Genomic DNA, 13268 nt, shown 5'->3' with positions numbered 1-13268 from the left:
AGTCTCCCAAAGCAACAGAAATAAAAGCAAAAATAAACCAATGGAAACAAATCAAACTGACAAGCTTTTGCACAGCAAAGGAAACCATAGAAAAACCATAAAGACAACTTACAGAATGGGAGAAAATAGTTTCAAATGATGCAATTGACAGGGCTTAATCTCTAAAATATACAAACAACTTATACAACTCAACAGCAAAAAAAGACAACAATCCAATTGAAAAATGGGCAAAAAACCTGAATAGACATTTCTCCAAAGAAGATATACAGATGGCCAACAAGCATATGAGAATATGCTCAACATCACTGATTATTAGAGAAATGCAAATCAAAACTAATACGAAGTATGATCTCACATCAGTCGGAATGGCCATCATTAATAAATCTACACTTTGTATCTTTAAAACCAAGATTTTGTGCAGAGATGGGCTGTATGGGAAGCTGGCCTCACCCCAGTCCGGGGTAGACCAGGGGCTTTGTGGTAACTCATTTCTCTTGCTGGCAGTTGCATTAAGAACATACTCTCCACCCAGTTTTATCCAGTTGTGTGTGATGCCTCTCAGGGGACTCCTGAAAAAAAAAGTTTTGTGATTCCTAGGTGGTTGTGAGCTCCTCAAAGATATGGTAAAGAACTCAGAGGCTGCCATCTCTCTATTCTTCCATCCATATTTGAGGAGCTCACAACCACTTCTGAAGCCCTTCTCACTTCTGGAAGTTCCCTCACGTGAGATAAGGAATTCACTTATTGGTAGACCAATAGAGAGGGTTTTGGTTTGTTCTGGTTTGTATTTTAACTTGCTGCCAAAAACTTCCTACAAGGACCCTCAAACACAGAACCAGAATGCAAAGACCTTCAGATTTGGGGTTCCACTTGCTTTCCCACTGTGCATTGATATTCTTCCACCTCCTCAGAATAAAGAGGATTCTTGATGATGGGTCAGGACTGGGAACTTACCTTGGAGCAGAGGGGTGGTGATACCTGTGGTGTGGAGGAATTTAAAGTCTTGGAATGAGTTGAGAGCATGAAGCCACACACAATAGTGCTCTGTTACTACAACTGAGCATTTCCCTTTTCCTGGTAATACCATGTGCTCCAAAACTCTACTGCCATCACCAGAATATTTCAGTCTTTGTTACCCTCCTCCTCTGTGCTTAGGCTGCACAGACTGAGTTACTGCTCTGCCAAACTAAGGTCCTGGGTTACTTAATCAACTCCCAAGTATTTCTTAAAACCCTTTCCTCACATTCAGCACTATGATGACTAATTTTGGGGATTAAAGAGGATTGAAAACACCATCGACACCAAAGAGGAGACTATACTGTGGTCAAGACACAATGGCAGTGATAATGACAAGAATAGCTATCATGTATTTGGTGCATACCAACTGCTAGATATTGTACCAGTTGTTTTACCTCCATTCTCCTCTATGCACACTTGGGTAAATGCTAAGTATTAAAAGAGTATGTATGAGCACTTAATAAAATGGCTATTCATACTGATGCTATAGATGTTTAGACAAAAAAAAAAATCAATGTCTATGCCCCAAAATAGTACATAAGAGTGCTGGGACGATGAGAGACTCACTCCTTCATTTTTACAAACATTTTGTAATGTTAAAATTGTTTCTGAACTGAAAATGCATGACTCCATGTATAAGTAAATAAATCTATCTCTTTTGAAAAATGAAGATGACTCTCAGCTACAAGGTACATATGTAAGAACAATTGTAACAGACAAAGTGCATGCAAATAGCCTACATAAGAACAGTGAAGACCTAATCAACATTAATTTCCTTTTCCTTTCCTAAGAAAGACAATATTTCATTATTTTGCCTAGAAGAACGCCAGTACTAAATTAAGGTAATCCAATATTACTGATTTCTAATGGAAAGCATTAGCATAGATGAAAGGAAAAAAATCAACTCTTTCTCTACTCATTGCAACAGTTTAAAGACATGAAGCACATCAGAGGGAAATACTCCAAGACACAAAGTGTTTTTTTAAAATCATAAATGACAGTTCAGGTTTTAAAATTTGTGCATATCAGAAGATAATTTCTCTCATCCAAGCCAAGCTGCTAGATCATCAGTGCCAACAACAAACATACTCTGAAAAAAATATATGGTCATCTTAACAGATGCAGGAGAAGTATTTGACAAACTTCAACAACTATTAGTAGCAAAAATCTCTCAGCAAACTAGAAATAGAAGGGAACTACCTCAACCTGATAAGACTATCAAAAAACAAAACAAATTTACAACTAACATTGTACAAAACAAATTTACAACTAACACCAAATATTCCTCCCACAGGAGAAAAAGAGGAGGATGCCTGCTCACACCAACTCCTACTTAAAATTGAAATTGTACTACAATTCCTAGTCAGTGCAATAAGGCAAGAAAAATAAAGGACATAAAAATCAGGAAGAAAGAAGTAAAATTGTCTTTATTCATAGTCAACATATCGTCTATATAGAAAATCCTAACAAGACGGCAAAACTTTTTTTAGATCTATTTATGCAAGTTAGCAAAATTACTGGATGGGTGACTATATGAAAATCATTTTTTATTTATTAGTAAACTGATTAATGTGGAAAATTTTATCTGTACCTGAAAACCAAAGACTTCTATAAGAAATTTTTAAAGATCTAAATAAATGGAGAGCTATGGTATGTTCATTAATTAGAAGATTCAATGTTGTTAAGATATAAATTCTCCACAAATTGATCCACAAATTCAAGATCTCAAAGTGCCAGGAAGCTATTTTTGTAGACACTGACAAGCTGATTCTAAACCATATATAAAAATGTAACGGACTGAGAATAGCCAGAAGAATTTTGAAAAAAAAAAAAAAAAAAAGTTGGAGGACTTAGATTGTCTGAGTTATGAAAAAGCTACAGTAATCCAGACAGTTTATCATCGGGGAAAGACTGGACATAAAAATCAATAGGACAGAGTTCAGATATAAACCTACATATATACAAGCAATGAATTTGTCCAAGGTGAAAATTACTTCAATGGAAAAAAGCATGCTGTAACAATTAAATATGCCAAAAAAAAATTAAATAGAAATAAAGAGCTTTGATCCTTACCTCACAAGCACTGATCTGCTTCCAAAACCAGTTTCAACTGCAAGAACCAGCTCCAATCACTTAAACCTGATTCTCACACAGTTTAAACAGAGAAAGGTTGCTTCCTAAGTTTTAAACTAGGCTTTAGTCAATTAACATTTAACAACTTTTTACATACATTCTTTCTTGTTCCTTTATTTTTCAAAACTTCAAATAAAATTAAGTCTAGGCAGTATGCTTCAATAAACAGGTATTTTCACAAATTATTCTGCTGAAGCATAGGTCTTCTCAGGCTTAGTGTTTCACCCATACAGGGAGAGGGTGAAGCAGGTACACAGATGCCCTCTCTTAAACTAACTCACTGTCTTTCCCATGAGGTCATCAAGAGAATGGAGCAAAATGTGCTGGTAGTCGGCAGTGACCCTTAGAGTGTGGTTTTACCTACAAGCAGAAACCAGCTGTGATGCTTTTAAAATTACCCTTCTGAGCCTCACCCACACTTACTGAAACAGAATCTCTGGAGCTGACTTCAGGAATTTGCATTTGAAACAAATTTTCCAAGGGATTCTTTTACTCGATAAAGTTTCCAAACCACAAGAAGAGTGACTATATTAAAATGTGATTACATGAAATAATCTGATTTTAAATATTTTTTGTAACAAACCTAAAACCTGATTAAAATAACACAGAGAGTTACAAAATTAATTTTGTAAGCACTGGTCATTGTTCTTAAGCAAAGTATGCCTAAAGTCACACAAAACAATGTTATGAAAGATAATTACATATTTACATCAAGAAAAACATATAACAGAGATATTAAGGATACTGGTGGCTTGGCCCTAGGGCAGTAGCCTTCAGACTTGAAAACACATACTTCCTGAGGTCTAGCAGGTTTTCCCAAAGGAACACAAGCTTGGTTGGTTTTGAGGGAATTCTTTCCAGACTCTTTTACCTCTTTCTTCAAAAATGGGTCAGCTGACCACAATATATATCTACATAATGAATTATGTTGTACTGAAACTAGTATAATGTTTTATGCCAATTACATCTCAAAAAAAAAAAAAAAAAAAACAGATGGGCTGAGAACAACACTGTAGCGGAGACATCCTGCTAATTTGCCTTTCTTCCCGCTCCTCCCCTTCCCAGTCATTCTTTTCCTCTTTACAGTAGAGGAGAGAAGATTTCATTTGCCCTGATCCTATGACACAATGCTTCAGGGTTTAAAAATCTCCAGGATGGCAAAGAACATCATCTCTTCTGTGCCCTACAATCGTCACTCCTATTTGAGAGTCCCTAGAGAGCAAAGCCACCAGCATGTTGTTACAGAAGATGGCAGAGCCCAAGCCTAATTTTATCTGACCTCTAACCATTGGCAAGACTCCATCCGTGGCTTAAGTTCATATATATACACATATATCTCAGAACTAGAATGTAGGCAGAAGATAGTTGTCCCTGGGGTATGTATCAAAAATGGAGTTGAGGGAGTTCCTGTAATGGCTCACCAGGTTATGAACCCAACTAGTATCCATGAAGACACAGGTTCAATCCCTAGCCTGGCTTAGTGGGTTAAGGATCCCATGTTGCCATGAGTTGTGGTGTCAGTCACAGATGTGGCTTGGATCCCACATTGCTGTGGCTGTGGTGATCTCCGATTCAACCCCTAGCCTGAGAACTTACATATGCCGTAAGTGTGGTGTATGGCCCTTAAAAAAAAAGTATTTGAATGAAAAATTCAATGTAAATATTTTTGCAGAGGAAAAAAACCTGATTTGAAAGCTTTGACAGTTAACACTGCCTTTGCAAATTGGTTATAAGGTGGACATTTTCTTTAAATTGCAGGCATTAAATCTAGAGTCAGAAGGGTAAATATAAAGTTTCTCTCACAAATATATATGAGAAGAGAAATAAAAGCACTTTTTTAAAAGGTATTGGCTTGACAAAAGTCCTTCAAAATTAACAATATTTCTGCTTTCCAACACTTTCTGAATATATGTCAACAAGGTCCATAAAAATAAAGAATTATGGGTATAGTTAATAATCAGTTGGTTGGTCTTGAAAAAGCTTTTTTGATACACATTCCAGAAATTGGGAAAGAATATTGCCCTAAAGACTAGGTAATAAATCCATTTGGAAATCAAATGGTTTTCCCTTCCTTAATTTCAACAAAATTGAAGGACTTAAGTTATCAGCTGATATATTATTAAACATAACTTGTTATAATATAAAACTGTTATCAAACATGATATGGATATGATTTAGATGCATAAGTTCAAAACTTCTTTGCCATTGATATAACAAAACTCCTTCAATTCCTACATATTTATGTGCGAATATGGCTTCTGGTGCTTATATCAAGAAAAAAATATAAATAAAAGTGATGTTCAGTCCTATTTTATTCTAGCAATAAGTGACATTTATTTGCGGAACATAAATTAACCAAACAAAAACTTCATTAATTTTATTAGGAGAAAAATGTCTTTAAAAATTTGTCATGTTTAAAAGTCACTCATCGAAAAAATTACCTATTTTATTTTAATTAATTGTGTTGAAAAAATTGTCATGGTAACTCAATCCAGAAAAAGGTTTTTTTGCAAAAATAATTTAGAAAGGATATCGTGGCAAGGTCAAATTCAAAAACAAAATTTTAATTTCAATTTATACAAATATTTTTGTTTCATAGATATATGGTAGAAAAATCAATAAAAGAATTCCAAGTATAAAATATATTACATTGGGACAAATTCTCCAGAATACAAATATAAGTCCAAGAATAAACAAAGTGACATAAAATTTCTGTTAAAAATTTACTCAGTTATCTTGTAAGCAGATGATGGAGAGTATCAAATCTCCATGACACATAGATTCCTCTGGAAACATTTGAGATAACAATGTAACTACAGTGTACAAGAAACGATAATTATTTTCAAATATTTTTAGCTTGTATTGAAAAATAGAGTTATCCACTTAAAAATGTTGGGGGGCAGTACATAATTTTTCAAAATTCCTTAGTAGGTATATAAGAATAAGATATTTTCCCCCAAGTAAAACTGCCTTGGATAGTATTTGTCTAATGGGTTAAAACCCAAGGGAAGAGGAATAGATTTCAACTCTAAACTAGCAATCTTGCCTTCTGATGCTCAAAAAAATAATCATTAAAAGACACAGGAATCCATGATCAAGAGTTCCCAGTGTGGCACAGCAGAACCAAATCCAACTAGGAAACATGAGGTTGTGGGTTCAATCCCTGACCTCACTCAGTGGATTAAGGATCTGGCATTGCATGAGCTGTGGTGTAGGTGGCAGATGTGGCTCAGATTTGATGTTGCTATGGCATAGGTCAGCAGCTGTAGCTCCGATTCAACCCTTAGCCTGTGACCTCCATATGCTGAGGGTGCAGCCATAAAAAGAAGGAAAAAAAAAAAAAAAAGAATCCATGATCAGAAACACTCTGCAGAGGCTCATCTAGACTCTAGGAGCATTAAAGCCTTCTGCTTCAGTGAGAGGCTGAAAACAAGGACATAGTATTTAAGTATTGTTTAGATGTTGCACCACTAAAAAAGAATTTTTTCTCAGTGATATTTAAAAAACTGGAACAGCCTGATACAAAAAAAGTGTTCCCCAAAATTTGAACAGTGTATATATTTAGAAAGGCATTTTTATTTGATGGTAGACACCATTCTGCAGTCTTTCACAGAACAAGAGCACATCTGTAAATGATCAGAAGAACTATTTCAACTCTTTCAAACGTCAGAGCAATTCTGGAGTTCTTAAATTTCATACATACATGTGTCTCAAAGAGGTTAAACATCTTGCCCAAGGTCACACAGCATCACAGTGACAGACATGAGAGGAGACTGAATTTCCTATCTTCTTGGTCTTTTGCACTTTCAACTAAGTTGCCTAAAAGACTACACCAGAAATAATCTCTCAGTTGCTAATTTCTCACATCACCCAATATTTTACATATTGGAGAATGTTGTTACGATCACCATAACAGCAGTAACATAGCCCGTAAAGCCTGAAGAGAAAGAGGCCAGGTTCCTGAGTACATGCTGCTTTTTCTCTAACATTATGCAAAAGAAAAAGAACTTCAAAAACACTAACAAAAAATCCTCTTTCTAATGAATACTGCACCAAGGTTGATATCAAAGCTTGGTCTGGTAAAATTTACCTCTTCCTTTTTCCTAAGATAAGAGAAGCCTGTGGGTTCCTTTCCTAATCTTGCGGCTGTTGAGAGCAAAAAAAAAAAATTCTGTGGTTTTATTGCTGCAGACAGCAAACATCACTCTCCCACAAGCAAGGCGGAAGAAAATGATACAGGATTCACTTGTAATTAAATCTGTAGAGAACAGTTCAGGAAAAATAAATCCAAACTTTCCTCAGAAGATAGAACTGACAGAATGGGGGGGGGGGGATTCTACCAAGTGACTGATATATCATTTTATCGAAAACAATTATGATACCACATATTGGCTCCTACTGGTTCAGGCTGTAAATACAGAACTGAGTATATGTAGATAATTGACTTTTCCAGGATCTGGTTTATAAAGAGGGGGAGGACGGTCCTTAAAATACATGTTCCTCAAGATCTGCATTCAGACACAAATTAGATTTCATCCAGACCATATAAGAGAACAGCCGACAGGCAGAATAAGTTAGAGAGGAACTGACTGGCAGACCTGAGTTTTGACAGGAGATTAAAATAAGAGAAGAAACAGGAAAGCAAGAAGGCATTATGAGTGATATCACTTATGTGTGGAATCTGAAATATGGCACAAATGAACCTACCTAAAAATCAGAAACAGACCTACAGACATGGAAAACAGACTTGTAGTTGCCAAGGAGGAGGGGGAAGGGAGTGGGATGGACCAGGAATTTGGGGTTAGCAGATGCAAACTATTACAGTTAGAATGGATAAGCAATGAGGTCCTAATGAGATAGAGCCCAGGGAGCTATGTCCAGTCTCTTGGGATAGATCATGATGGATGATAGCCTAAGAAAAGGAATGTATGATATGTACCACTGGGTTACTTTGCTGTACTGCAGAAATTGGCACAGAATGTAAATCAACTATACTTCAATTTTAAAACTATGTTAAAAAAAAGGTGGGGGGGGGAGAAGGGGCATTATGAGAAGAGGATGACAGAGCAAAGTGCTTGCCAGCTTGACAACCGGAGGTCCTGGTGACAAAAAAAAAAAAAAAAAAAGGGCAGAATAGGTATATAAGGAAGTGTTATGAACTACTTCAAATTTCCAAGAGTATGGAAACTTCTCACTCCAGAGAAGTGTCAGAAAGGAAACCATGCTAAAGTGAATCCGCGGAGGAGCCAGTGGGCCAGCTACCCTCTCCTTTTCACCAAGAAGGAGCTCAGCAAAAAGGGGATACTGAGGGCCAGCACCAGGGATCCAGAACTGGTTGGTCTGTACTGGGAATTTTAAAGTAAAATTCAGAAGTAAAGAAGAAATAGGAGACTAAAGCTATCAGCTGATCCTGAACTTCTCTCTGCCCCCAGAGGAGAATCTCATCATTGAATCTTCCTGGGCACTATGGCCAGGGGATGCCTATGCACCTTGGAATTTAAAGTATTATCAATAAAGAGTATTATGTCATGAATCTGATGTCTTGTGGCCAAAATGTTCTCTAGGGGTATGGGAGGCTGTTTTTAAAACTGTGCAGATTATCCGATTAGTCATCTAATGTTTAGGATCATGGAGTTGATCCCTGGGGATTATGCGATCTTTGCAGTTACTGTGGCAGTTGGGCAAGCATTAGTTATTTCATGCTATGGCACTCAGGTCTATGTTTACAATAAAGAATGATTTCCCTTTTAATGAGGTTGAATACATTCCTGCAGTCCCCATCATTTCCCATTGATTTCAGAGAATATCATGGACAGAACTTCTATATACTTCCTAGGTCCCTGACTTTAGCTGTTATTTCTCTTATAATCAATGCTTATAACAAAACCCTCTTCAGCGTGGATCCACTAAATACCATGGATTTAAGTCACTACAGCATTTTATAATGTGAGGTGTCCTTTTAGCTCATGAAACAAGTATTTTTTTAACACATAAACTTCAAAATTACAAAATAAGATGTACTTGAAATCCTGACTCTTGTCCCTCTGCACTGTCTCAGGATCCATAGCTGTTCTCACCTGAGAACTCTTTCATAGGATGGGGCTTGGACATCCCCCAGCTCCTCACACCGCCTCCCTCGGGATGTCTTCGTACCCCAGGGTTTGGGAGCAGTTGTATATGTCCCTTTCCTTCATGGACTGTCAGACTCCCTCTTGGAGACCATGAGCTCCAGAAGCCAGCATCTCCAGTTATCTCTGGGCACCCCTCCTCTAGCAGCTTTCTGTGTACCTGGATCTGGGAGAAATAGCAGAGCAGTTTTGCCCTGTCTGGAATCACTCTCCCCCTCATTTTCATCACTGGAAACATGGAGATGAGACTAACTTAGTGGTTGCAGGCCCCTGAGTTCTGAGTTTAAAGCAGCCACGATAAGCAAAAAGCTTGACTTGCATCCTTGACCGTTTCCTCCTTCACCTACCAATTGCAGAGCCTACAAACTTTCCAATGGCCCCACCTGCTTGGAAAGGCTAATTTAAACTCTGCAAAGACCTAAATACCTCTGTCATGTCATCTCCATAGTCAAGAAACAAGGTGTATTTCTAATGGGGCCAGTGTGGCCATGTATTGATGACTAACAAGTACTCCCTAAAAGACTTTATTTCCACTAACAGTTGAAACCAAACCAAACAATGAGAATAGTTATTCCTAATTTATTCTGACACTTGAGGAATTTATCCTTGAAATTTCACTGGACACTTAAGATATTTTAGATCCCATTTAAACTCTGGTCACCTATTTCATCAGGAAATGAGGAGTAAAACTTTTGCAGTGAAGTCAGTAACTAAAATGCTAGACCTCAGAACTCCAAGTATTTATAGTTTAGTCTGAGAAGATAATGGATGGCAAAAACTGTAAGACAGAATACTCCATTTCTTCCATTAAAATTATTTCCATGTTTAGCATTCTAAGGGCAATAACTAACATTTGCATAGCTCCCATAAGAAATATAAAGCTTGGTGTTTATTTATTGAAGATTTCCCATTGTCTGAAAGATATCTTTCTTTTTTTAAAAAAAAAAATGGTTATAAAATAAAAAAGGAAATTGAAGTAAGTCTTAGGATTCCAAAAACCTTAAATATCTGTTGTTCCATTTAAGCTTACAACAGTTGAGAAGCCGGTACTTCTATGTCCATGTTGGCAGAGGAGGAAACAGGGCTCAGAGGTGAAATGACAACACACCGCACATAGAAAGAAATTTTCAGACAGGAGCCCAGGCTGTCCACAGTCGGGTGCACCGCTTTCCACTCCCCAACAAGAGCTCACTCTTCTAAGAGTTTGTACTGGAACTTCACGGTATTTTTCAGGGAACTTCACGGTATTTTTCAGATAAAATAAATCATCTGAATTACATCACCTTTTTTGGTTTCTAATGCTTTTCAGTGGTTACCCTAGAATGTGCAATACACATTTGCAAATAATCTGAGTCTACATTCCAAAGCCACTTAGAGTATTCGCAACCCCTCCTTTCATCTCTTATACAACACACATTCTTTGACTCATCCATAGGCGCTATTCACCAAATATATTATTGTTATAACTACTTTGAGCTACTATTATGACATCCAATAAAATTAAGAAAAATAAAATTTTATTTTACCTTTACTTACTTTTTTTTCTCTGATGGTCTTCCTTTCTTCATGTAGATACTCTTTTCTGACTTGCATTATTTCCCTTCTCTTGAAAGAACTTTTAACACTTCTTGCAAGGCAGATCTGTCAGTGACACAGACTCTCAGTTTTTATTTGTCTGAGAAAGCCTCTATTTTTCTCTCACTTTTGAAGGATAATTTCACTTTCATAGTTTGGGATGGGCATATGCACACTGACGTATGTGGATCGATGGCCAATGGAGACCTGCTGTATAGTATAGAGAACTCTACCCAGCATTCTGTGATAATCTACTAGGGAAAAAAATCTGGGAGAGAGTGGATATGACTGGGTGGGTCATGTCGTTGTAGAGCAGAAATGATTACAGTGTTGCAAATTAACTATACATCAATAAAACTTTTTAAAATGTATATAAAAACAAATAAATAAGTTAATAAATAAAGTCTAGTTTGGTGGGTTTTTTCTTTCAACACTTTAAATATTTCACACCGCTCTGTTCTTTGCATATTTTCTGATGAGCAGTCTCATAAAATTCTTCACTTTGTACCTCTATTTGTTTCCCCCACTCTGGCTTCACTCAAGATTATCTCTTTCTCTTTGGCTTTCTGCAGGTTAAATATATGCCTAGGAATAAATTTTTTTTGGAATTTACTCCCCTTATTCTCTGAGCTTTGTGGATTTATAGTTGGTTTCTGTCATTAATTCTAGAAAGGTCTCAGCCATTATCACAAGAGAAAGGAAGTAAAAGAAGGAAGGAAGGAAGAAAAAGAAGGATGGAAGAGAGGGAAGAAGGAAGGAAGGGAGAAACAAGTATATGTTTTTGTAAAAACCCAAGAAAGTCAGAGTCAAGTTACCATCAGAGTTCTGATAATGTCAAGGTGGAAATTTGGAACAGTCTAGGGGAGAGTGGTGCTCTCCCCAGATAGCCTATGAGAGTACCAGGCCAGAGAGAAGAGACACGAGTATGTAAGAAGGGTCCAGAGAAGCAAGGTCACAGTCAGGGAAGTCTGGAAAGTGGGTTGAGCTGAGCAAGCAGCACCTGCAGAATGGGCAATCAAGTTAGAGAAGATAAATGGAATTGCCATGTGAGGTAGAAAACAGACAAGATACATCATTGAGGAAATTTGGCCAAGATTTTTGTTAAGCCTCTCAAAAAAGCAGAGCTCTGAAGAGCCACTAGTGAGGGCTCTCCAAAGGTATCACCACTCACAGGGTACCTGTCCATCCTTCAAAACCCCCTTACTACATCGTCTGGATTTGCTTGGCTGACAGGAAGGTCATGGGTAAGGGAGACAGTCTACAGTGGGCTGGGGCTCTCCCTACCCTGTTCACTACAACACACCAGTTGGCCTCTGTTCTTATCCTGAGTCATGTCATACTCTGCCCCACCTCAGGGACATTAGCTGTGGAGAAATCTTCTCTACACACTCACTTTGTAATTACTTGTACTACATGTATGCCTATTTGATTTATGCTTTTCTCACTATGTATAGGCTCCAGGAAGGCAGGGACCATCTCTGTTTTATTCACCACTAAATAACACACAGTGCTTAAAACAGGTAAAAACCCATAAACATTTCATGAGTGAATGACTAGCTAGGCCACTGTGGTGAGAATCCCAGCTCCCTTTACACAGTTGCCAAAATAGGCTATGGATGAAAGGCACCATCAGAGCTGACTAATGAAGGAGAGGGAGGGGAGATAGGAGAAGCCGTAAGAGCATGGGAGAAGGAGGGCCAAAGAGTAGCTGAGATAGACGAGAACATCTGTCAAAGTAATGGGGCACTAGAATAACTATGAATGCATTCATAAAACAAGGCATGATTGGGAAGCCAGGGAAGTTGAGAGAGAAGTTGTTTGCTCTTTTTCTCCTTCGTTAAACCTTAGGTCTATAAAAATAAAATTTTAGTTCTATTCATCCTGAGGAATTATTTGACCAAATGTTAGCTCTACATGATAACATAAAAAGAATTATTCCCTGCCTTATTTTCCTTGATGATATCTTTGCTCTCACCTGGTGTTTACCACAGATAACACTCAACATCTTCCTAAGCAGTCTACCCCAAGTTCTCCTAGCTGATAATCAGAGCAAATCCAGTCTTTGAACATTTAAAATAAACTAAATAGGGAGAAAGTGGAATGATTGCAAGTCCAAATGCATTACACAATTTTCTGCTTTCACTGAATATAAGGAAAGGGATTGGTGAAAAAATGCTGAAAAGGTTCTAGCTATTCACCAACATAAAAGTGATGACATAAGGAATCAAAACACAGGAGAAAGGAAGGTGGGTCTAAGGATAATCTGGCCAAGGATTGAAGATAGTACTTCTAAGGATCAAAAACAGTGGTTCTCAATAAGCTGTTGTTTTGCCTTGCAGAGGGCATTTGGCAAAGTCTGGAGACATTTTTGGTTGTCACAACTTAAGGGGGTGCTACCGCCCTCTATGGGGTACA

The 13268-nt window shown here is 37.4% G+C and overlaps 1 protein-coding gene across 4 annotated transcripts in view; it reads right to left on the bottom strand.

Moving 5' to 3' along the window:
• Window positions 1-13268, bottom strand: part of KCNN2 (potassium calcium-activated channel subfamily N member 2) — a 712042-nt gene that overhangs the window by 624785 nt on the left and 73989 nt on the right. The window contains exon 2 of one of the 4 annotated variants that reach the window (XM_085014287.1): window positions 10815-10919. The exons of the other annotated variants lie outside the window; for them this stretch is intronic. The gene's annotated coding sequence lies outside the window, so the exon portion shown is untranslated. The remainder of the gene's footprint in view (window positions 1-10814; window positions 10920-13268) is intronic. 4 annotated transcript variants of the gene reach the window in all.

This window comes from Sus scrofa, chromosome 2, assembly GCF_054392235.1.
Source record: "Sus scrofa isolate SSC_HxYL_T2T_F1_AM1 chromosome 2, Sscrofa_HxYL_maternal_Yorkshire_Landrace_v2.0, whole genome shotgun sequence".
NCBI classification, from domain to species: Eukaryota; Metazoa; Chordata; class Mammalia; order Artiodactyla; family Suidae; genus Sus; species Sus scrofa.
This window is presented reverse-complemented; position numbering and strand designations above follow the sequence as displayed.